Consider the following 24,726-nt stretch of genomic DNA (forward strand, 5'->3'; position numbering starts at 1 on the left):
GGGATGCGATGGGGAGGTTCCCTTGTTAGTAATAAAGAATAAACGTACTCGACTTAATACATCATGCATGACGCGGGGGGATTTTTCCACGCGTCTCATTGTTTATGGCGTCATATCTCGTGAACTTTGATAGATACTCGGTTTTTACCCCACTGGGATTTCCGCGCGGGAGTAAGGGGTGTGAGCCAAGTTTGGTCGAAACCGGCCCAGTGGTTTAGGAGAAGATGCGCAAAACACTCTCTCTCTCTCACTCACACACACACACACACACACACACACACACACACATTTCATAATATGTAAGAATGTTGATACTCTTGGTCAAAATCCACCGGCTTCGGTGGGCTGACAATGATCTGCAGATCTCGGAAAAGACTGGCAGCACAGAGTCGCAATCTTCTTCATGGCTTCCTGCTCTCGCGCTACGACATCGGCCCTGCTAAACACACCCGCAGGGATGTGGCGCCCAGCTACTGTGTACGACATCCGTCGATTTACAGCAGTTTCAATATTTGAGTGAAGCAACGCCATTATTTGAACGCATTCATTCAAAACATGGCAGTTACATTTGTTCGTATTACTTTCTGTTTTGCATTCGTCTTTCGTACATTTTAGGTAGCTAACGGCTGACAAGATACAGTCTCGACACAGTTTTCATGAGTCTTCTATTTCTATTTAGTTTATTAAATTGATGTACAGTTCTGTAACTGGCTCAGTAACTTTATAAATTTTGTCGTAATGGTAGCTATTTCTGTTCGAATCTTAAATTTGTAACTATGTATGCCCTTGTGCGCCATTGGTCGATACTAACTGCCAAACCACGATGACGGCAGGCATGCAGGCGGGTGATCAGTCTCCTTTCGATTCTATGTGTATTTGGCGACAAACGTTTCCTGTACACATTTTGGATATTTTGACAAGTCAATCATACTTAACAATTTTGAGGTTGCTAACACTGTATGATTCCTCAGGTACTAATCACAACTATATTTAAAGTTTTAACTTTTTTTGAAATTTTGTATGTTTTAGGGCGCAGTTTTTCGTTTTCTTTCTTATATCTGATGCTGATTGTTTGTAAACCGCAATCGGTAACTTCTGAGGTCATCAGTCCCCTAGAACTTAGAACTACTTAAACTTAACCAACCTAAGAACATCACACACATCCATGCCCGAGGCAGGAGTCGAACCCGCGACCGTAGCGGTCGCGCGGTTCCAGACTGTAGCGCCTAGAACCGTTCGGCCACTCCGACCGGCGGATGTCTAGTTCAATTAGATTGTTTTACGATTAACATTATTAAATTCTTTAATGAGTACTAGCTCTCTCCGATGATGTTTCCAGTCGTATAGGACGATGTCTTCAGCAACACTTTGGGATGGTGGAGGAGAGGTGTGAAATCCCTACATTGAAGCTCTCGTGGGAATTGGAAAGAGTCCAACACACTTTTTGTTTAGTCAGCAATCCCGTAACAGTGGCTTAGGCGTTAAATAAGACGTCAAAAGCAGAAACTACGAAGCACGAGCAGCCTTCATGGAACTACGAAGTTAACGATTTCTTGGAGAAATGACCTCCTCTATGAATACGGAATAGGACAGCGAAAAAAGTGAGTAAAATTGTAAACTTTTGTACCAAATGTCTCCGTTACATCGTTGATGTGAAGTGGCCAAATGTCAAATCAAATGAAAATGATGTTCTTTGAAAACTCAAGAAAAGCATACGAAAAGGCATCAGTGAAATGGCGCTTAGTTGGATACTGTGAAAATCAGAAGCTAAGTTTGTCAAAGAGAGAAAGAGATAGAGAGAGAGAGAGAGAGAGAGAGAGAGAGAGAGAGAGAGCATTTGGTTACGTACTTGATGACAATTAACAAAGCTATGTGGTTAATGAAGGTAGATGATCACAAATCAACGCCCTTGAACGAGGCCAGAACGTATTGAAAACGTTTATAGTCCTGCGTGGAACAGGAGGACTGGATGACTGCTATCTCTCTTACGGATTAGTGAAGCAAGTAAAACTAGTGTATGAATAGGCAGCATCTGCCGTTAAGCATCGGCGGAATCATTCAACTCGTGCAAGTTCTGCACAGAGTACACTAGTTGTACTCTGGTTCCTTAGATTAGAGAAATTCGTAGAACAGTTTTGACAGACATAAAGCAACTGACGTGAAAGGTAGCACATCGTCAAAAGTTTTCCCTATTCTACAAATGCCATCACCGCGTTTTGCCTTTCTTCACGCATACCAAGTAATTTAGTAATTAATAAAGAATTTTAGTTAAGGAAATGGTGTGTGAGTCTTAAAAAAAGAGTATGTCGTACAATTAAAACATCTGTGCTAAGCCGCTTTCCCAGCTTCAAGTGAATCGGTATTTGCTTTCCCGAGCAGGTACGGAAAGTTAGGTAGCGTATCTCGCCTGATGACGTCAGGCAGACTTCACTGCGCGGCAGGCGGGCTGTGCACGCTGCATCGTGCAGCACGCCAGGCGTTCGGCCGTGGGTGGGAACCTACAAGCGGTAGTGCAGCAGGAGAATAAAATATCTCCCGTGTCGCCAGCGGGAAAGGATTGCCTCTCATAAATGTTTTCATCTTTCTGAGAGAGGGTAAATAACGTACAGTAGGTGGAACGGTCGGGGCAGGAAATACAGTTGTCACATACCCCGTGTCGACGCGGCTTAACGCCATATTCTCCACTAGCGTGGACGATAAATGCTGAACTCTCAGGAATGGTGTCAGATAACGGGACAGGTCGACAGCCTCTTTTCGATAAATACTGGAACGTAAGAAATGCGTGACTACTGACACAGAAAGGAAAATGCCATCAGGAAGATTGTCTTTCAGCGACCACAACCGTTTTCGTTAGCACTGACATGCCTATATTTATTCACAGCGTCCAAATACCGCTAGTCGCGGCCAGAAAATGCAGTAACCATTTTTTAATTACAGATTGAACGCATAACATCTAGTACAATTGTACAGTCACTATTAATATAGTAAATTATTTTAAAGTTTAAATTCTGAATGATGAATGGAGTGGTGCAAACACAGTGCTAACTTATTGTGTGATTCTAAAGTTCAGACGGAAGATATTCATTTTCAAAAAAATATCATCGACTATTGTAAACAGTTTCACATCTGTAATACGGAAGACATTAGAAATGACAGAGATATACGGGACGAATCATGTAAGTCAGAATACGCTTAATATTTTGTAACCGCGCAAAAATATAGAATTTTGCTGTACAGTTAATAATTCAAATTTCGTACACTGGTACAATGATGAGATTTTTTCTGTAATTTAACGAAGCACGTGTTGTAAACACCAGAGCAGTACAGAGCTATAAAATGATTGGTAGTCTAGACCATGTAATTCTGAAAATGGTTATGCTAAATGTGTGAGCGGCGATTAGTGTTTCAGCGCACTCCCTTGTTAACATAGCCTGGTTGCCCTGAACTTGTGCTGTGCCACCCGACGTCGAACTCATATTTCACTCGTTCCCCAGTATTCTTCTTCTTACTTTCGTGAGAAAAGTTTTACTTCTGCCATTGACGAATGCTATGTACTGGTTCCTATATACAAGGGCGTATATTTCGAGGAAGTAATACACGTTCAGGAAACACCAATTGTTTGAGTTATATCTTCCTTTTCGCATACATGTTGCAAATATTCCATATTCCTGTAATTTTCGACAGTAGCTTGACATTGCCTCACATCGTCGTACTATAACGAAGACATGGTCATATGTACTACCTTCTGGGTTATGTGATTGGTTCAAATATTCTTTTTTTACTAACAGAACACAGAAGATTATAAAATGGACAGCAAATGCTCATCAGAAATGGAAGTAATATCGGATGTGTCACTGGGAAGCGAATCAAGTTTGTCTATGTTGTCATCCTCAAACCATGTTTCAGTCAAAATCAACAGCAGCCTCAACGATGCTACTGTCTAAAAGGAAATATTGTCGCTCAATTATTGTTAAGAAATGCAGAACGGCGTATACGGCATTTCCACTTGCACACTGAATAGCAGCTCTTTTTGTATGTGGATAAACGCAATATAACCGCCATAAACCAGAAAAACGAGCCGATGGTTTGTGGTTACATAATTAGCAGTAAATCACTTAATTTAAATGTCGAATGCTAACACGTGAACTTAATAGCTGGGAACGCGATTGGGAAGTTAGATACATGGATTAAATTCTGGGAAGGTGCAGTGCGTATGTTAAGAAAACTGCGAACAACATAGTGCAACAACACATATCGTGGGCAGTTGTTCTTATATCGTCTATGATGCATGAACACTGAAAATGGCCAATGAATGACCGAAACGGAGAATGAGTCTTTTTGATTGTGTCCCAAAGAAATAAAACGGAGTGTATAATACGTCAATACATTCTACATTTACAGAAAGTCGATTTTTTCAACATTTAACTGTACGAAGGTCGGTAGCATAACGATTCCAACTCCCGAAACACCATTAGCGAGTCGAATCAGGTTTACTTTATAGAATGGGTGGGTGGGGGGACCAGTCTTCATCATCAGTAAGCGAGTGAGAATATGCCTTTCCTTTCCCCCTTGTGATTTGTGGACTAAGTCATACGACGTTGGTAGTGAGGTCGGGAAAGGAGCGAGTGCTGAGCATCACGAGGCTAACCGTTAGCCGAGAATAAGGTTGGGGGCGAGGTAGACGCAAGAGGCTTCTTTGATAGTCGTGATTTGGTGAGACAATGATGCGGGTGGGAATGGATTCTGGAAAGAGAAGTATGTATAGGGTGGGGATCAATTTTAGGCTTAAAAACAGGTGTTGTAGGATAAGGAATGGATAGAAATTTTTACTGGCCTTGTGGAGTGAAGCTTTTGAACCAACTCTATCGAAATGCCATACTTAGCTTTTGCCTCGCCTAGTGTCACATTGTTCCCTGTAAGTATCGATACACATTACAGCAGGCCGCTGTGCAACCCCCGGCCTACCCTATCTTCCATGACTGGTGGAGAGTTATTGGAGGGGGGGGGGGGGAGGCAATTCTATAGCTTGCGCGTTTTACCGAGACCAATCGTTTGGATCATCATGGTTGAACGGGAAATTAAATCTCATTTCCTCCAAATAGGAGACCATTTTCTTAACTTATTCGATGTACCGCCGATGAACTTGGCATATAACAGAGGAAAGCCATTCATCAAACTCTGAATGTAATTTTTCAGTAGTACTTACTTTTGTTTTCAATTTGTGACTTGTTTGTACTTTACTATCTTGCAGAGCGAGAATTGAGGGAAATACTGATAAAATGTTGGTATTACCATCACTTCCACATTTCGAATGTTTGGAGAATTGTTATCGATTTATTGAGATGTATCTACCCTTCAGAAGCGAATGGTCGTATCTAACGTTTGCTAGCATACAAGTAAAAAGGGTGTTTCCAGAATGAGATTTTCACTCTGCAGCAGAGAGAGCGCTGATATGAAACTTCCTGGTAGATTAAAACTGTGTTCCAGAACGAGGTCCCGAGGTCGAGTCTCGTTCCGGAACACAGTTTTAATCTGCCAGGAAGTTTCATATCAGCGCTCACTCCGCTGCAGAGTGAAAATCTCATTCTGGAAACATCCCCCAGGCTGTGGCTAAGCCATGTCTCCGCAATATCCTTTCTTCTAGGGAGTGCTAGTTCTGCAAGATATGCAGGAGAGCTTCTGTGAAGTTTGGAAAGTAGGAGACGAGGTACTGGCGGAAGTACAGCTGTGTGGACGGGGCGTGAGTCGTGCTTCGGTAGCTTAGGTGGTGGAGCACTTTCCTGCGAAAGGCAAAGGTCCCGAGTTCGATTCTCGTTCCGTAACACAGTTTTAATCTGCCAGGACGTTTCAAGTGAAATGGGTAGTCATAAAAATTTTAATTATCACGAAAAAATTTAAATAAGTAATTAATTTAATATCGGTATGCAAGTGCATGTGTACAGACCTGACATACATTGAAATCCCCGCGCCATATTACCGTAGTACGCCTCTGAAGAATCATAATAAAATGGCACAGCCCATTACAACAAATTGGAGTCTCGTGCGGTATTTCGTTTTTGACAGAAGCGAAATGCTGCAGCGGTGTTAGGCTCACCCTGATGACTTCTTTACCACAAAGCGAATTACCGGACGCTAGTCTGCTTTATTTGCCGCATGCGACATATTGGTTGGCCTCTCTAGTGACGTGCTACGGTAATATGACGCGGGGGTATCAATGTGTACCACGACTGCAGACGTGTACCTACAAACAAACAAAAAATAACGCAACTTAATTTTTTTGAGGTAATAATTAAAACTTTACGACTGCCCATCGTCGTCATACACAAACAGCGGTATTACTTTGTGGTGGGCTTAGATCAGGGCCGGTTTGAGAACATTTTTCCACGCAAACGACGTATGATTTGGTGCCCTCCATTTTTCCACATAAGCGACATATCATTTGGAGCCTTCTCGCCCCCTTCGCTCCTTCCCACATAAGTTGATGTTCCTTGGGCTCCTTCTAAGACATTTAAAAATAAATTTAAATCTAGTGATCGCGGATACGGGTTGTTTCCGCCTCTAATTATGATACAGGTTGTATGCAAATCTTGCACTAGGGGCATCTCTGACTTAAGTTGGCACCCTAGGCGACCGCTGTGTCGCTCGACCCTTCAGCCGGCCCTTGCTGAGATAATTCGGCAGACAGGAGCGTCTGTCGACCGCCCGGGATATGTGGCTGGCAACGTTGTTGCTGCGATTCGAGGTTTTGATTTTGATGTCGATAGCTAACACACTGATTAATTTTTTCACCTTCGCTAAAGCTCCGCGACAAAACTATCGGGGCCAGATTCTTTTGTTCATTTTTTTTAATATTTTAAATCTTTTCATTCCCAATCGCTGATGGGAAGAGGGCGGGTTGCTTGAGAGCAATATGCTCTATTCAGCCATGTAGTTTTACGTACATTTATTTACGGATTTTATTTTTGTATTTTTTACATATACATTTTGTTTGAAATTTATACAATATTAGTATTTTGCTTATTATGGTGTCTTGTTGTTGTGCTTCCTGTTGTTTTGTAGATCTCGTTGTTTTACGTTATTTCATCTACATATGGTGGTGTTTCTCCGTTTTGAGTTAAGGGGAGCATTGTTAGCGTTAATTCTGGGAAGAGTTTTGTAGTGTTTTGTGTTATAGTTCTGTTTGGGAGCGTGTACTTGTATTTGGGTTCTCGGTCTTTGTTAGTTTGTGCAATAGTAAGTATTCTAAATCCGGCCTATTTTCTAGGGTGCGCTTGCCGTATTTTGCTCCGAGCTTGGTTAACCGTGTTTGTAGTGAGATCACTGTTGCTGCTTCATACGCTTCTTCCCTCAGTGTAGTGTTGTTCAACCTCATGAAGCTTCTCAGGAGCGTCTTATTGGTACAGTACAGTTTGTTGGCTATGGTGCGTGTCATACCCGCTAGAGCTGGTGCACCGTGCTCTAGAATTGCCCGAATAAAGGTTTTGTATGTATGGATTGCTATACTATTGCTACACTCTTCAATTCTACCTTGAACTGCACGGGCTAACGCTTGTCTTTTCCTTACATGTGCATCTGCATCTACATCGATAATTCCTGTTCGACTCGCAAATAGAACGACGGAAAAACTACTGTCTAGAAGCCTCCGTATGAGCCCTAATTTCTCGTATCTTACCTTCGTGGTCCTTACGTGCAACAGTGTTGGAAGCAACAGAATCGTTCTGCAGTCAGCTTCAAGTTCCGGTTCTGTAAATTTTCTCAATACTATTCCTTGAAAACAACGTCGCCTTCCATCTGAGTTCCCGAAACATCTCCGTAACACTTGCGCGGTGTTTGAACCTACCAGTAACAAATCTAACAGCCCGTCACCGAATTGCTTCAAGGTCATCCTTTAATCCGACCTGGTACGGATCCCAAAAACTTGAGCAGTACTCAGAAATAGGTGCCACTAGCGTCCTATATGCGTTGTTCTTTGCAGATGCACCACACGTTCCTAGAATCCATCCAATAAACCAAAGTCGATCATTCGCCTTTTATGGCTCTCGATCTTCCACCATAATCTAGTCCATCAACATGAGTGGCAAATATGAGGTAGCCAAGGAGGTGGAAACGTGGGTTCTACTATGCCAAGACTGCTTAGTAGCTACAACAGGAAAACACAATTAATTAGCAGGAGTACATAATAAAAAAGTAGTCCATGGTCAGTTGGTTGACAATTATAGAAGACGCGAGTAGACTGAGCGTCTGTAGAATGACATAATTTGCAAGTCACAAATCTTGCAGTGACGAATTAATCTCTCGTAAACTTGAATGTCGAATCCGGTGAATTTGAGCGTCTGTAGAATGACATAATTTGCAAGTCACAAATCTTGCAGTGACGAATTAATCTCTCGTAAACTTGAATGTCGAATCCGGTGAATTTGAAGACTAACTTGGAGCGGAACTACAAAGACTTGATGGCAGCAATGGCTGAGCTGCAGACGATGACTGAAATCGGCGCTGGCTGACCACTGAGCGCGGCTACGAACTGTAGACTGGCACAACTGCACTACTCTCCTGCTGCACATGAAGTGGCCTAGCGGCGCCTCGCGGCGAGCATAAGTACTGCGACTGGCTGTGTTACTCTTTGGCTAACACAGCCGTTCTTCTGCTCCGTTTATCGAGAGAATCGCATCCGGGGGATTGATCTCGTCTGGCGGCCGCGTGGTCGTATGGCTCACGACATCACAGCCTTCCCTACCACTATCCCCACATGCTCGATCCATTTCATATCGCTTTGCAACTTTACGCCCAGATACTTGAACGACGTGACTGTGGCCAGCACGACACATTAATGCTGTATCCGAACCTACATTTAGAGTTACCTGTCATTCATCACACCAACTAAGAATTTTGTCTAAGTCAACTTGTATCCTTCTACAGTCACCTACTTATTTTGCTTAACGTCTCTGTCTAGTGTGTTCGCCGGCCGGAGTGGCCGAGCAGTTCTAGGCGCTACAGTCTGGAACTGCGCGACCGCTACGGTCGCAGGTTCGAATCCTGCCTCGGGCAGGGATGTGTGTGATGTCCTTAGGTTAGTTGGGTTTAAGTAGTTCCAAGTTCTAGGGGACTGATGACCTCAGAAGTTAAGTCCCATAGTGCTTAGAGCCATTTGAACCATTTTCTAGTGTGTTCCTAGTTTTAATATTTATCTAGTGGACAACTAAGTACTTGGCTGTGTTCCCCAGAGTGTTAGACGAATGCGGAGCGGTAGGCGCAACTTAAAGTAGGAGTTCCCAGTTTTCGTGCTTCGCTGACATAGACCTGCCGTTAGCTGCTAGGGCCCCTCGGGGCAGACGCAACGCATCGCATCGCTTCGCTCCCAAAACGCCTCCTGCAGCGCAGCCTCGGGACGGTGTGGGACAGAGCGGCGGGCAGCGCCCCCCTGCTGCCGCGGCCGGCCACGGCGGGTGTGGGAACGTCTGCAGCCCAGCACAGTGCGGTACGGCACGGCAGCGCCAGGGGCAGGGCGATGACAGTAGAAAGTCCCCGCTTCCAGGAACCGCGAGAAAAACGAGAGTAGCCGGTTTGCGCGGTCCGTTACACGCAGCCGTCTGCCACGCACCGCGGCCGCTGCCCGCCTGCCTGGCCACACGCAGGCGCCACCACTCGGATGGCAACTCTTCTCTCGCAGAGCACATTACCTCATTCTTAACACCTCGCTCCTAGTTATCGTACCTGGTTAGACTAATAAGCAAACTATACTGCGTAGCACCCCGTCCGGCCTTGATAATGGGCTCAATTCGCCGAGGGAGTGAGTCCTTTAAGTTTCATCTGGTATGCCGCTCATTGATGATTGGATCGCACAACGCTACTATGTTCTAAGGTGGTTATTATTATTATTATTGTATGCATCAATTACTGTAACACACATTTAGCAAAACAAAGAAATATATATAAAATGAACATGCGAAATTATATACAGTACACAATTTTTAAAACGGCTCAGACTACACTCGGATGGCCGGCCGCGGTGGTCTCGCGGTTCTAGGCGCGCAGTCCGGAACCGTGCGACTGCTACGGTCGCAGGTTCGAATCCTGCCTCGGGCATGGATGTGTGTGATGTCCTTAGGTTAGTTAGGTTTAAGTAGTTCTAAGTTCTAGGGGACTAATGACCACAGCAGTTGAGTCCCATAGTGCTCAGAGCCATTTGAACCATTTTTACACTCGGATGTTGATGGACTCGATCCAGCGGAGTGCCTCGTGGGATGCTTGTTGGAGTTTCTCAACGCCACCAGGAAAGCATCTGATTGGACATTCATTCACAATGTGGCTCATTGTTTGGGTGTCACCACAGTCACACACACTGTCACTTGAAAAGCCCCACTTGTGCGTGTTGTATTTGCACCTACCCTCTTCAGTCCGATATCTGTTTAACTGCACCCACACCTCCCTTGGTTGGAGGAAGCCTGGAACTGGAACTGTTGGATTGTATACAAGTTTGTCGTTTCGGGTTCTTGTAGCTTGCCACTCACGTTTCCACTCTGCGTCCTGGTCGAATCCTGTGGATAGCATTTGGACTCCCATTTCATATGCTGGTCTTCTAGATTTGAGGCGTTTCCTGGGCAGTGATAGCAAATCGTCATGAAGAGGGATCGTGTTGTTTTCAGAAACTTGCTGACAGAGGTTGTAAAGAGCAGCCCATCGACGGAGGTCTGGTGGATAGATGTTTGAAAGCATTGGTAGCCAGCAAGTAGGTGTAGACCGGACTGTACCACTAATTCCTCTCATAACTGTGTTCAGTTGGCCGTCTACTTTCCTACGTGGGCGCTTCGGAGCCACCCTGGTGCACAATATTCTGCTGCAGAGTATACCAGTGCAAGGGATGCTCCTCGGAGGACTGATGTCGTTGCTCCCCATGTACTGCCTGCCAGCTTTCTCACAAGGTTCACTCGTGTTTGTATCTTCTTGGCCGAGTTGGAAAGGTGTTTTTTGTATGTTAAAGTTCTGCCCAGAGTGACTCCCAGGTATTTTGGGCTTTCGTTGTATCTGACTGTGTCAAGAGGGCCGAACTGTGGACTGATCTTTGCTGATGAAAGGCGATTAGAGAGGTGGAACAGGCTTACCTCGGCCATGTCTGAGACCAAATGTTTCTAAAACTGCTACATTTCACCCGCGGTTCCAAAAAGTTTCAGACATTTTCTGTGATTCTGTTAAAAGTAGGAAGTCTCCAGGTAAATACGGGATCCCCAATGAGTTACTGAAATACGGAGGATAATCTATATCTGAACAATTAACTAAGTTGATTAACGATGTTATAACTTGTAATAAAATCCCAAACGAATGGAGAACTAGTATTACAATTCCAGCGTACAAAAAAGTAGATAAGAAAGACCAATCCAAAATCTACTCACTTCAGTTCTTACACTCATGACGAAAATAATAGGCAATAAAACTATAAGTAAGATTTTAGATCCGATAGGTCATGCACAAAAGGTGGTATTCCTTCTTAGACAGGTTGAACACAATTCCATCGAATACGACAGACCATCTTATCTTTGTATTATTGATTGATAGTATTTAGTTAACATATGTGGTAGACCTGCTCTACAGTCGGAGGATTGCTTCCAACTTAATAAAAACAATTCAAGACATTTATTCCAAAAACTACTTCAAGGCGAAAATTAGTTCTAGGTTAATTATCTACATAGCAGTTAAAAATGGTATTAGACAAGTTGACTCTTTGAGCCCGCTACTTTTTAATGTAGTCACTAACGAGGTGATGAAGAAGGTATTGGCTGGAAATGGTTATAGGAACGAAGAAATAAAAATCATTTGTTACGCAGACGATGAGTTTCTGATGGCAAACAGATAACCTGCAGAAACTTTTTCATATATTTAACGTGGCAGACAGAAACCTAGATGTGGCCATATCCACTCAAAAAAATCAGACGTATGATCACGTTTGTGGAACTAATTAGATGCAAATGGAAGTGAACAGTAAAATTATTCAACAGATAATTACGCTTAAATAACTTGGTATTGAACTTTATAGCGGTGGAAATGTCAGAAAGGAAGGTAGAGAACAAGTAACAAAACCAAATAAAGTGGCAGGGTGTTTAAATGATACTATTTCGAAAAGCAAGAATATTCGAAAAGATGCAAATGCTAGAATATGTAAAACATTAGTGAGACCGATTATGACATACACAGCTGAGAGAAGACCGCAAACATCAAAAACAAAAAGACTTTTGGGAACTACAGAAATGAAAAAATCTGCGAAGGATTACAGGGAAGACACTGCAAGGTAGAGAGAGAAGTGAAAGCTTTAGAGAAGGATGTTGTTGCAGTAAATGCCGACTGTTTTGTCTAATTTGTTTACAGTAAAATAGTTTGATTTGGCATAATTAATGATTTGCCCGTATAGAGGGCGTGCATATTCGATTCATGCAATTTTTATTCCAGTATGTTTTAGCTGTTAAAATTTTCAGTTTTAATTGTTTATTAGTTTTATGTATTTCAAAAACATTTCACAGTATTATACGTCTATATTTTGATGCAATAAATATACATTGATTTTTATAATTCGTTTAGAATAAAGTTGTTTGATTTGTCGAAATTAATGGTAAGCCCGTATAGAGGGCATGGATGTTCGCATATGACGGAATGAGAGGCCGTTGCAGACTTTTGTAAGCAACAGCTTTCAGTTTTGTATTAAGACTTCCACAACTTTGGTTCCATTGGTTGTATCTTTTGTAAAGATTGGTACATGTACTTCTGTATGAAAATTGTGGTCTACATGCACCTGAAGCTTATACAGGGTGTTACAAAAAGGTACGGCCAAACTTTCAGGAAACATTCCTTACACACAAATAAAGAAAAGATGTTATGTGGACATGTGTCCGGAAACGCTTAATTTCCATGTTAGAGCTCATTATAGTTTCGTCCACCTACGCTCAATGGAGCACGTTATCATGATCATACGGGATACTCTACCTGTGCTGCTAGAACATGTGCCTTTACAAGTACGACACAACATGTGGTTCATGCGCGATGGAGCTCCTGCACATTTCAGACGAAGTGTTCGTACGCTTCTCAACAACAGATTCGGTGACCGATGGATTGATAGAGGCGGACCAATTCCATGGCCTCCACGCTCTCCTGACCTCAACCCTCTTGACTTTCATTTGTCTACGCAATCCCGGTACCACATGTAGACTCTTCGTGCTCGTATTGTGGACGGCTGTGATACAATACGCCATTCTCCAGGGCTGCATCAGCGCATCAGGGATTCCATGCGACGGAGGGTGGATGCATGTATCCTCGCTAACGGAGGACATTTTGAACATTTCCTGTAACAAAGTGTTTCAAGTCACGCTGGTACGTTCTGTTGCTGTGTGTTTCCATTCCATGATTAATGTGATTTGAAGAGAAGTAATAAAATGAGCTCTAACATGGAAAGTAAGCGTTTCCGGACACATGTCCACATAACATATTTTCTTTCTTTGTGTGTGAGGAATGTTTCCTGAAAGTTTGGCCGTACCTTTTTGTAACACCCTGTATAAATTTGACAACATTACGTGTTTTACGATAAGTTGTCTTTTACATATACTGTACCTTGTATGGTTGTGAGACATTGGTTGTAAGGGCTGTTACTTTACTGATTTATGTCTTTTGTACTGTTTTAATAGTGATGAGCATTATTGTATAGTTGAAAGCAATCTGCAATAAAATTCAGATTGTGCGCGACTGATCGCTGTTCTTGCTTGCTGAAGGCCGTTGTCATCTTGCAAGACGGGATGTCCAAGGCTTGTACAACAAAGGGCAACAGTAATTCACGGAGAATGTTGAAATATGTCTCCTCGTTCGTATGCACTGTTAAACTAACGAGGGGGCCGAAATCGTGGTATTATTTGCTGCCACCTAATTACGAGTTCAATCCCAAAAGTTAGGTTTCCTACACTTTTAGCTGTACAAACAAACGTTTATTTTCTATAGCAATTACTTCGTTTTAAAGTTTGAGGAATGCTTTATTTTTGTGCGCAATGTTCATTTCGGTCGACGCATTTTTGTGGACCCTGAAGCTGTTTTGTAATGTCTGTGTCATACCAGCTCGACATCAGATCCTTCATAAAGCGTTGAACCTCATCTTTTACCTCGTCGTCGGAGCAGAATTGCCTTCCCGATCAATGTTCCTTCAACTTAGGCAACAAGTGGTAGTCACTCGGTGCCAAATCCGACATGGGGGGATGAAAGAGAAATTTTGGGGGGGGGGGGGGGGAGGAAGGGGGCGAGGCACCATCCTTTTGGTAGATGAAGTCTCTGTTGGCTCCTGGCTGGGGCATGAGCCAATTTTCTAGTATATTGTAATAAACGTTTTTATCTATTCAACCTGGCAAGATATAGGTCTGTTCTGAGCAAAAAGCGGGCCCGTAATCTTTAAAGTTTCATAAAGAAATTTATCTTCACACAAGCAAATTTTCACTAGAAATTCATTTGTATAAAACTCGTAAAACGTCGAACATTATGTTTCAATGGCCGATATTAAAGCAGTGGTAGGCGGAAACGTTTGTACTTCAGTCTTCTTCATAAAACCTGCCAAATCTTGAAGTCGGTAGATACTTAGGAAAATCATTTGTACTATCTTAACGTTTGTTCACGCATTTTGGCCGACCTGATGATTTCCCCTTACAAAGGCACCTTGTGACTGTAAACTGCACGTGTGATGTCTGATGGAGTTGGGGTCCAGTTAGCAAACACGTCTAGGGCCATTCGTAAGAGTACTTGAAAACACGACTAATTCAGTCGCAGATATATAGTTAAAGAAATGAAATTCTCAAATATACCTCCTAAAATATGGGAGAACTAACATTTGAAGTGCTTTTTGTTCGGCCGAACACGTCTAACCCATCCAAATTTCAGGGAACAAAAAACAAAAGTGCAGCAGTTTCTAATTAAGCGGTGGTATGACATAAAAATTTACGTAGATATGATCTGTGTTTGTACCAAAGACAATACATTCACATCACATAATTCATGCCTGTCACAGTGGGATAGCGGAAAGTTTATTCCCTATATGAAAAAAGCAACGATTAAGAAACTATTTTACCAAATGGTACTTGTTAGCAGTTTCAGGAGATCACTGGGCGTTAGCTTTACACGAAAGTATCACCTTACGATCTACAATCTAAATCTAGCACTGGGACAGTAACACGAAATTACATGAAACCTGCGTGCGTCGTCAGCAAGGGATACTGATTTATTGCGATGAAACCTTAGTAAACCGAATACTTTCTCTCGCATATGAAAATGTATCTTGGGCAGCCTGTTACAACATAAAATGCGCTTTTGTACAAGGGCGCCCATGCAAGTCCCTCCCCCCTCCCCCCTGCTCTCACGGAAAAGAGAAAACAAAGACATGAAATGTATTCGCACTTGCGAATATGGTCTACCTCCAGCTGTGCAGCGAAATGACGACAATGCAAATTTGTGTCGGACTGGGACTCGAACCCCGATTTCCCGCTTATCGCGAGCGGTCGCTTTACTATTTGGCTAGGACGACACTGATTCAGTTTCCTCTTTGTTTCTTTGGTCATTAATGAGCGGAACTCGCAAATAAGTGAGGTGCTGGGTCATGCCCAATAAATTACTTGTAAAAGTCGCGTTACCAAGATGTTTTCAAACCGCATATGGGTTCCAATTCAGAATATTATCTACTCAGTCCCTTCTACATGTCCTGGAAGTTAGTGACGGGAATTTCCAAACACCCTATGTATTGGAGTCAGGTGCTTGTCTTCCAAGAAAATAATTTAAAAGTCGTTTATCCGCAAGTTTTTAACAGGGTTGGAACTGGAAGTTTTTTATGAGCACCTATAAGTCGCCATTCGTCATCCAAAATATTAAAAAAACTCCATATCCCCAGGTCTAAGACCGAGCGAGGTGGCGCAGTGGTTAGCACACTGGACTCGCATTCGGGAGGACGACGGTTCAATCCAGCGTTCGGCCATCCTGATTTAGGTTTTCCGTGATTTCCTTAAATTGCTTTTGGCAAATGCCGGGATGGTTCCTATGAAAGGACACGGCCGACTCCCTTTCTCATCCTTCCCCAATCCGATGAGACCGATGACCTCGCTGTTTGGTCTCTTAGACTAATTCAACCCAACACAGGTCTAAGCACACCCCCCCTCCCTCTACCCCCCGCGTGACGACGACCAGATTGGCTAACTTCAATGCTACTCCGCCTAGGCAGATGCGCGGTCAGCGCGGCCGACTGCTAACCGAGGGGGTCGGGTTCGATTCCCGGCCGAGTCGGAGGTTTTCTCCGCGAGGGGACTGGATGTTGTGTTATCCTAACGTTCGTGTCGTCGTAATTGACATTCCACTGCTGAGACGGCTGTATGGGCATCGCCCTAAGGCCAATTAAAAAATTAAAAAACTTCAGTGATAAATAACTCGAAAACGGCGCAACGTATCTAATTTTTCATAACTATTATTTCTGAGCACACACTCCTCTGTAAAGCCTTTACCAGATTTTCAGACTGTTTCTGACCACCTTGTAGACTAATTCGAATAAAGCAGTCCACATAACATGCGTCAAATTTTTATTTGTTACACACATACAGTTGGTTACAGAGATAAGTTTTCATTTCGCCTGTTGGTACTCCAGTTGCTATGGGCATATTTGTCGATTGCCGTTTTTGTTTCAAGCTGTGGTTGAGTTGACGTAAATGAATTTTTCAACTATGACTGTGATTATCATTTTTGGCCAATTCTATTGTACCGTCCAAGCATCCCGCACGTATTTACAGATGGTGAGTATACCAATATGGTTTTTGTGTGCGGGTTTTGTAATGGAATCGCTGCTGCTGCGTCTGGTGTACACGGTAAACGATTTACTAACCACAGAGTATCAGATTCAAGCTTGTTAAAACATGTTTTCGTTAAATGCGTGAGATTGGTGCAGTGTCCAGCAGTCCTATACGATACGAACTGCAAATGAACAGAGTGTGGATGAATTAGAAGGCATTGTTCAATTGGTAGAACACACAGAATTTCTGTACGTATCGTGTTCCAAGTACAGGTACAAGCATGTGGCGAACATCTAGTATGCACGGCATGAGTCGAAATAATTGCAATTTAGTCGTTGGCTAGTTGGAAACCGTTGAGTGACAGCATTAACGTTGTTTACCAATGAAGCCACTGTCCCTAGTGACAGCGTCAGTAACACTCGTAACTCACATCGGTAGTATGACGAAAACGACGCGCCTTTCAGCATAAACATTTTTAAGAATGGTTATCTGTAAATGTGTTGTATGGTATTATAGACAATCAGGTGATTGGGTCTTTTGTGCTACTGCGTTGTCTTAGGGAGCCTCCGTTATCTAGACTTTCTTGGAAACTAGCTTCCACCATTATGGGAAGACGTTCCTTTGGACAGAAGGGTGGGTATGTTCTTCCAAGATACCGGGACCATATACATTCGCGTTGTCGGATGACACATTATCTAAACCCAAAAGACGAATGGATCGTTCCGATTATGAATGTGCTGCCCACACAAAATGGCGTCAGAACGGCTACGCATGGTTTTACGAAGATGATTACAAAGAGCAGTGAAGCAGGAGGTGAAATTTATGAAAATAAACTTTTAAATCAATCATTTGCCTTTCTTTAACAGTTTCTATGAGTGTTTTGCTTTGTTCTAACAGCTGTATTTCTGTGCTCAGTGAAAACTGGACACATGTTATATGGAATGTTTTATTTGAAGTAATCTACACTGCCACCTCCTAAAATATTTACTGTTCCTCCAGAATTACCGTGTATATCTGGTGGAATGCGCTTTAGCAATAGCATTCCTGCTAGAAGCGTTATTCTTTGTTAGTGAGCACCAAATATTAACTTCAAAACGCTTACAACTTCTCGTTTAGAATCAGCTATCTAAGCGTTGTCACTCGTTGAAATTAGGGTCGAATTTCCATAGTATATCATTTCGGTGATCTCTAAGAGACGAAGAAACACTGTCATTATTTACTAGCGATTTTTGATATAAACTAGCAACCCACTCCAGCTCTGCACAGTTAGCACTAAATATCTATCGCCGAATAACTTGTTCATCATGCATAGTAAGCAACGAGTTAATGCATGACGCTCTTAACCAGAGTTACATTGCGCCTCGTTTTCGGAAGGAGATTCCAGAGAGCGAGTTACAGCCTGATATTATTGAGCCTCAGCATGTCCCACCTCACGATCTGTAATGGATTCTTGAGATAGTATGGTCCTCAGTCTTTTAGCGGTTCTAGTGTATCGAGAAAGACTCGACCATTTTCTAGGCATTTTTGTTTGTAAACAGAGTGGAATCAAAATGTAATAAGTAAGTACGTGAGTCCTAGCCAAGAAGTCAAATATATAAATATAATCTATCGAAGAAGCAAAGCAATGTCGTTAAGCTTCTAACACATGAAACAAAATCAGTAAATCTGTATACTCTAGCCAAGTAAATTCAATGTTGGTTTGTATTCGGAAAGATAATATGATGATGTTTGGTTTGTGGGGCTCTCAACAGCACGGTTATCAGCGCCCGTACAGATTCCCAACCTTTGCTCAGTCCAATCTCGCCAGTTTCATGAATGATGATGAAGACAACACAAACACCCAGTCATCTCGAGGCAGGTGAAAATCCCTAACCTCGCCGGGAATCGAACCCGGGACCCCATGCTCGGGAAACGAGAACGCGACCGCGAGGCCACGAGCTGCGAACGGAAAGATAATAATGCGCTGCTTAATCCTGTCACAGACGTAAACTTCCGAAAATACTTCTGTCTGTTGGTTCTTTGATGTACTACTCCATGATAATCGTGTCACTTAGGTAAACATTCGAGATACTAAACTGATGAGACTTCTTAAAGTGTTACTTAAGATATTTTTTCTTTTCGTGATCCGATTTTGATGAAATGAAGCCTGTATGTTGCCCCAAATTGCGCTCATATTACCTGTGAAAACGTCATGAAAATTGGACTATAGTTTTGGAGACTAGAGTGTTCAAACTGACAGGTGAAGTTTTTGAAGATAGTTTTGTTGTATCCCGTTACTTGCCTATACCACCCGCAATCAGTTTTTGGCAAATGTTTTCGTTGTACGGATTTACAATTTTATGATTAATGTTGACGACAGTGATCGCGAAAGCTGTCAGCAGTTGGCAAGCCTGTCGACAGAAGACTGTCGCCGGTGCTGAAGTGGCGGACCGCGACGGACGCCGGTGGAGACGGGAAGCCAGGAGACGCAGGCGCGCCGTTGGGCTGCGGATGTTTGGATAGGGTTTGGGCGTCTGTGTGCTAATGCCGGCCGGCATTAGGCGTGTTTGCGGCGCTGGGCAGATATGGCTGAGCACACAAACACACCGGGAAACGCCCAGGGCCCGTCTCCCAATACGAGGCCCGTGTGCTTGCGGCGCGGTAGCAGCTTCTTACGCAGTTCCGCTCCAACATCACGCCGCCACTTAGCCGAGTGCCTTCTTCCTGAAGAAAAAAGAAAACGCTGTTCTAGGGTTCCATTTAAATCGCTAGCGCGGGAGCCACTTGGAATAGCTGATTCCCTCGCTGTCAGAAAAGCTTGATTTTTCCCTGAGAGCTCCTAAGCGAGAGTTGGGTTATTCACGAACGTATAAGGGCTGTCATTAAATTCTTCATTTGTATAGCCATAGCGTCCGTGGTTGCTTTACAAAGGTTTTGAAAATCCAGCTGTGCAATAATTCCTGGGGATCTAAAACTTGATGATAATGTGTTTACTGTTCAGCGTGCCCTCAATACACAAGAATTGAGGTTGCAAGTTGAAGCCAATGGCTTTCAGAACTTGCCGGTTATCCGGTACGCCGCTCAAAGCGAAGTTCGACTTTCCCGAAAACACTACTTTTCGCCACCAGCGACCGCGTTGAATGCCTCAATTTGCGAAAGGCATTCGATACAGCTCACAGTCTTGCCTAGTTAAAAAAAAAAAAAAAAACAAAAAAAACGACCAGTTCTTTGACTGCATTCGAAACATCCTAACAGATGGCACTTAATGCGTCATCTTTAATGGGGGAAAATGCTCAAATGTGAAAGTAATTTCTGGGTACGTCGAGGGTTGCAGGATAGGTTATACCGAGAATTATTAAGAAAAAAATTGGACACATTGCCCCTTTTCGAGTTAATTAGCACTGAAGTTAGCGAATCAGGCCTTTGAGCGCACAAATTCAGTCCCCTAGAACTTAGAACTACTTAAACCTAACTAACCTAAGGACATCACACACATCCACGCATGAGGCAGTATTCGAACCTGCGACCGTAGCAGCAACGCGGTTCCGGACTGAAGCGCCTAGAACCACTCGGCCACAGCGGCCGGCGTAAGCGAAAACCTAACTGGCTAACTTCAATGCTAATTAACTCGAAAATGGCGGAACGTATCGAATTTTTTCTTAACAATTAGTTCGCACCACACCCTACTCTGCAACCACCTTTTAAGATTTTCGGATTGTTTCGGACTATCCTGTATAAATAAAGCGCTGTACAGCGTCGGAATCTCCCCGCAGCTGCCTACGGATGACGCTGTTGTATGCAGGGCAGTTGTAACACCAGAGAACTGTTGGCCTTCAGGGTATGTACTTGTGCATCAATAGATAAAACCCATTATTCTTCGATAATATGAATGGATATCAAAGCCTAAAACAGTAACTACCGTCATATATCTAGCTGTATGCGCCCGGAACGACTGAAAGTGGAATAACAACATAAAACTGGTTGCAGGGAAAGCGGGTGCCAGACTGATTTAAACTGGAAGAACGCTAAGGAAATGTAATCCACTCACGAATGGAACGGGGTGTGTAACCCTCGTTCGGCCGATTCTTGCGCGTAGTTCATCAGTTTGGGATTGGCGCCAGGTAGTACTAATAAAGTCGATAAAGGAGGTCCAATGGAGATCGGCGAGGTCTCGACTGCGTTAGTCTGGTAACCGTGAGAGCGTCACTGAGATGCTTTTCGAACTACTGGGGCAGAAGCAACAAGAAAAACATTGTTCATCACAGAAATATTTACTGTTGAGACTATAATCCCAAGTGCGTATGTTGCAATGAGTGTCAGGCAACATGTTGCTTCGTCCCACAAACATCTGTTGTAATGGCCAGATTGGAAAAGTCAGAGATATTCTAGATCACACTGAAGATTACCGGTGTCAGTCGCTCATCCCGTGATCCATACAGAATTGAAGCACGGGGTTGCAGGCGGTTGATAATGACGGTACCAACAATATTGTACATTATACGCCGTAAGAAGGCTTGCAGAATAGATACAACCTATCACCATCTGACTAAATGGTTCAAATGGCTCTGAGCACTATGGGACTTAACATCTTAGGTCATCAGTCCCCTAGAACTTAAAACTACTTAAACCTAACCAACCTAAGGACATCACACACAACCATGCCCGAGGCAGGATTCGAACCTGCGACCATAGCAGTCTCGCGGTTCCGGACTGCAGCGCCTAGAACTGCACGGCCACCGTGGCCGGCCCATCTGACTAAGGCAGTGCCAGATCGCCTAAAGCTGTGTACAAGGTCTGTTAGAAAAGAACTCACGTTTAGCTGGGACAAAAAGAGGCCTACCTGTAGCGCTGGATACCTTATCACCCTCAATGTAGTTCCCGTGGGACTCCACACATTTCTCCCAGCGGTGCCATCATTGTTGAAAGCACGCCGAAGATGCCTCTTTCGGAATGGAGTTTAGCTCGGCTAGCGTTGCTGCCATGATGTCCTCTCTTGTCTAAAACTGCGTCCCTTTCAGTCACCTCTTGAGTTTGGGCAACAGCCAGAAGTCACAGGGAGACACATCAAGAGAGTGAGGAGCCTACTGAAGCTCAGGAATGTCGTTTTTCGCAAAAAAGTCTGAATCAATTGCGAGGAATGTGATAGGTCACTGTTGCGATGGAGGCGCCGATTTCCTACTGAACCCTAGTCCGGCCTCTTGCGCAGCACGGCATCACGTTGGCGCCGGAGAACATCCCTGTAGTACTCTGGTGATCGTTTAACTCAGTGGTGCGTACTCGCGGAGTGCCACACCGCGGGCGTCGAAGAAAGCCGTCAACATCACTTTGACGATCCTGCGAAATTGGCGGACCTTCTTTGGTCTTAGGGTCGAGGAATGCTTCCACTGTGACAACTGGGATTTGGTTTCCGGGTCGTACCCGTACACTCAGGACTCGTCACCAGCGATTCTGGTGTCTTCCACTGTTTGTGGAATCCAGCATGTGCCGTGAGACTTCAACATGAAATTGCTTTTGCTCCGCTATCAGCAGCTTCGGCACGAATTACGCCAACACTCTCTTCATGGCCGAATCTTAGGTCAGAATAAAATGTGCCGAAAAAATGCTGATGCTCACCTCTTCCTCAGTTTCTCTGATAGTCCCGAATCACCACAGCGTTCAATTTGGCAATGACCAAGTCATTTCGGTATGTTGATGGCCGACCGGAGTGTGGCCCGCGCTCCACCGATGTGCAGCCGTCTTTAAACCAGTTGAACCACTCCTTAATCTGTGTAACGCCCACAGCATTGTCTCTGAAAGGCGTCTGAACCTTCCCAATGGTTTCCGCCTGGCCGTCGCCCAGTTACTGCCTAAATTTGATGAAATAGCGCTACTACAGTAGTTCCGTCATTTCCCTTGCAATGAAAACCTCACTTAACTGCTGCTTGCCAGCAACTGACGATATCGACAAGAAAAAAAAAATACTTTTCTAATCGTCCTCGTATGCTTCAGATGGCCGGCCGGAGTGGCCGAGCGGTTCTAGGCGCTTCAGTCTGGAACCGCGCGACCGCTACGGTCGCAGGTTCGAACCCTGCCTCGGGCATGGATGTGTGTGATGTCCTTAGGTTAGTTAGGTTTAAGTAGTTCTAAGTTCTAGGGGACTTATGACCTCAGATGTTAAGTCCCATGGTGCTCAGAGCCATTTGCTTCAGATGGGGCTACTTCTGTCTACTTTCCAGCCAGCTAGGCGGAAGCGAGGCATTTGCGTCTGAGGGAAAGGACACGGCGATAGCAATACCTTGGGGTGTAGACATCGCCGTTCTGACACGGCCTACGGGCCTAACATCTTGGAGCAATTAAACGTTAATCGACAATTTCGTTCTAAAGTACTCTTTGCAGTCATTTGACAGATATACACAGTGCAATGTGCGTGACACGGGGTGTCTAAATAAACAAGTGGCTGCTGAAATTCAGCTGCTTTACTGCTTCCCAAAATTGTGATGTCGCATGCATACCTTGTAACTGCGTCTTGCCATTCGCAATTGGTTGTTGTTCGGTTCTTCCTGCGTCTCCTGAAACCGAATCTCATACATAAAACGTTACTGAGAATAGCTTAGCCAGTCTTCAAGCCCATTTCTGTGCCAGAAGACGATCTGTAACTGTCGTTGTGTCGGTATTTGTGTATTTTGCTGGTTGTACGGTAACAATCTGTGAATACGCATCGTCAATGGAATATTTAATGTGAGCAGTGTGTATCTTATTCTTTTACCTGCACTTTCAGACCTGAGCTTTGAAAGCCACCTCACTGTGTGTGCCGGAGGGCACTTTGGACCAGTCATGTCTTCCCTTTCCTGCTCCAGGCTCGAATCACACTCGGGAGAACGATTATTGTCAAGCCTCCATGTGAACTCAAATCTCTCTGATTTTACCTTCGTGGTCTTTTCCCGCTATATTATATGCAGGAGGAAGAAATATATTGATTGACTCATCTAAGAATGTATTGAAGGAGCTTATGACGAATGCAATGTTTTTCTCTATTTTCTCTATCCTATCTGGTAGGGTGGTGGTGGTGGTATTGAAATTTATAGGGTACTCAACAGCTAGATTATTAGTGCCCTCGCTAAACGCCAGTACTAAACTAAATGAAGACGAATGTGGCTTTTTAAGAACGGGTATGCGCCAAAAGGCAAAATATAAAATGTAATTCTCAGCTATCCAGCTACACACTCTCACTCGAAATCACATTTATACTTCCACCGAAACACCCGCAGACGAATGCCTCAGGTCATTTTATAGTTAAAATACTCACAATCAGACAGTACTAAATAACATCTTAAATAATATAAGAAGGAACTGTACATGGTTGATCAATCCCATATTACTAGTCCTTACTAAACCTGGAATGTTTTGCAACTGCTAAATATGTATGGGAAGTGCATATACCCTAAGTTCCTTGCCCCTTCTCTCTTTGCCCATCACATCCCTGCCTCTCACTCTGTACATCTCCTCCCCCCACCCCCCCTCTCTGTCCACGTCATCCTCCCCCATCTCTATGTCCATTACAGTCTGAATCTTCAGTAAAGTATATCGTGACCTTTTCGAGTTTTTTGGTACCAAAAAACAAATATAAAAAAATAAAAATATATTACAAAAATATGTAGTTAATATCCGCCCGAACGTTCATTACATAGTCGTGTAAAATTCTGTAGTAAAGTGGTCAAGAAATTTTAGAGATTTGTGGTAAAACGCTTCCTCCAGTATATATATATATATATATATATATATATATATATATATATATATATATATATATTACAATAATATATAGCCTATCTGTTTACGTCTGTCCGAATGTTAAGCGTTTTCGGAAATTTTCGCTAGCAACATTTCACCTTTATATATTAAGTATGAATTTATATATTATATTATGAAGTCAAAACGATTTTTTAATTATGAAAACGAGTGACAGCAGAACTGTCAAACTGAG

General features: G+C 43.4%; 1 protein-coding gene across 4 annotated transcripts in view; it reads right to left on the minus strand.

Annotated features, from left to right (window-relative positions):
• Window positions 1-24,726, minus strand: part of LOC124712604 — a 498,348-nt gene that overhangs the window by 95,499 nt on the left and 378,123 nt on the right. The window lies entirely within an intron of this gene.

The sequence above is a fragment of the Schistocerca piceifrons genome, chromosome 1 (genome assembly GCF_021461385.2).
Source record: "Schistocerca piceifrons isolate TAMUIC-IGC-003096 chromosome 1, iqSchPice1.1, whole genome shotgun sequence".
Taxonomy (NCBI): Eukaryota; Metazoa; Arthropoda; class Insecta; order Orthoptera; family Acrididae; genus Schistocerca; species Schistocerca piceifrons.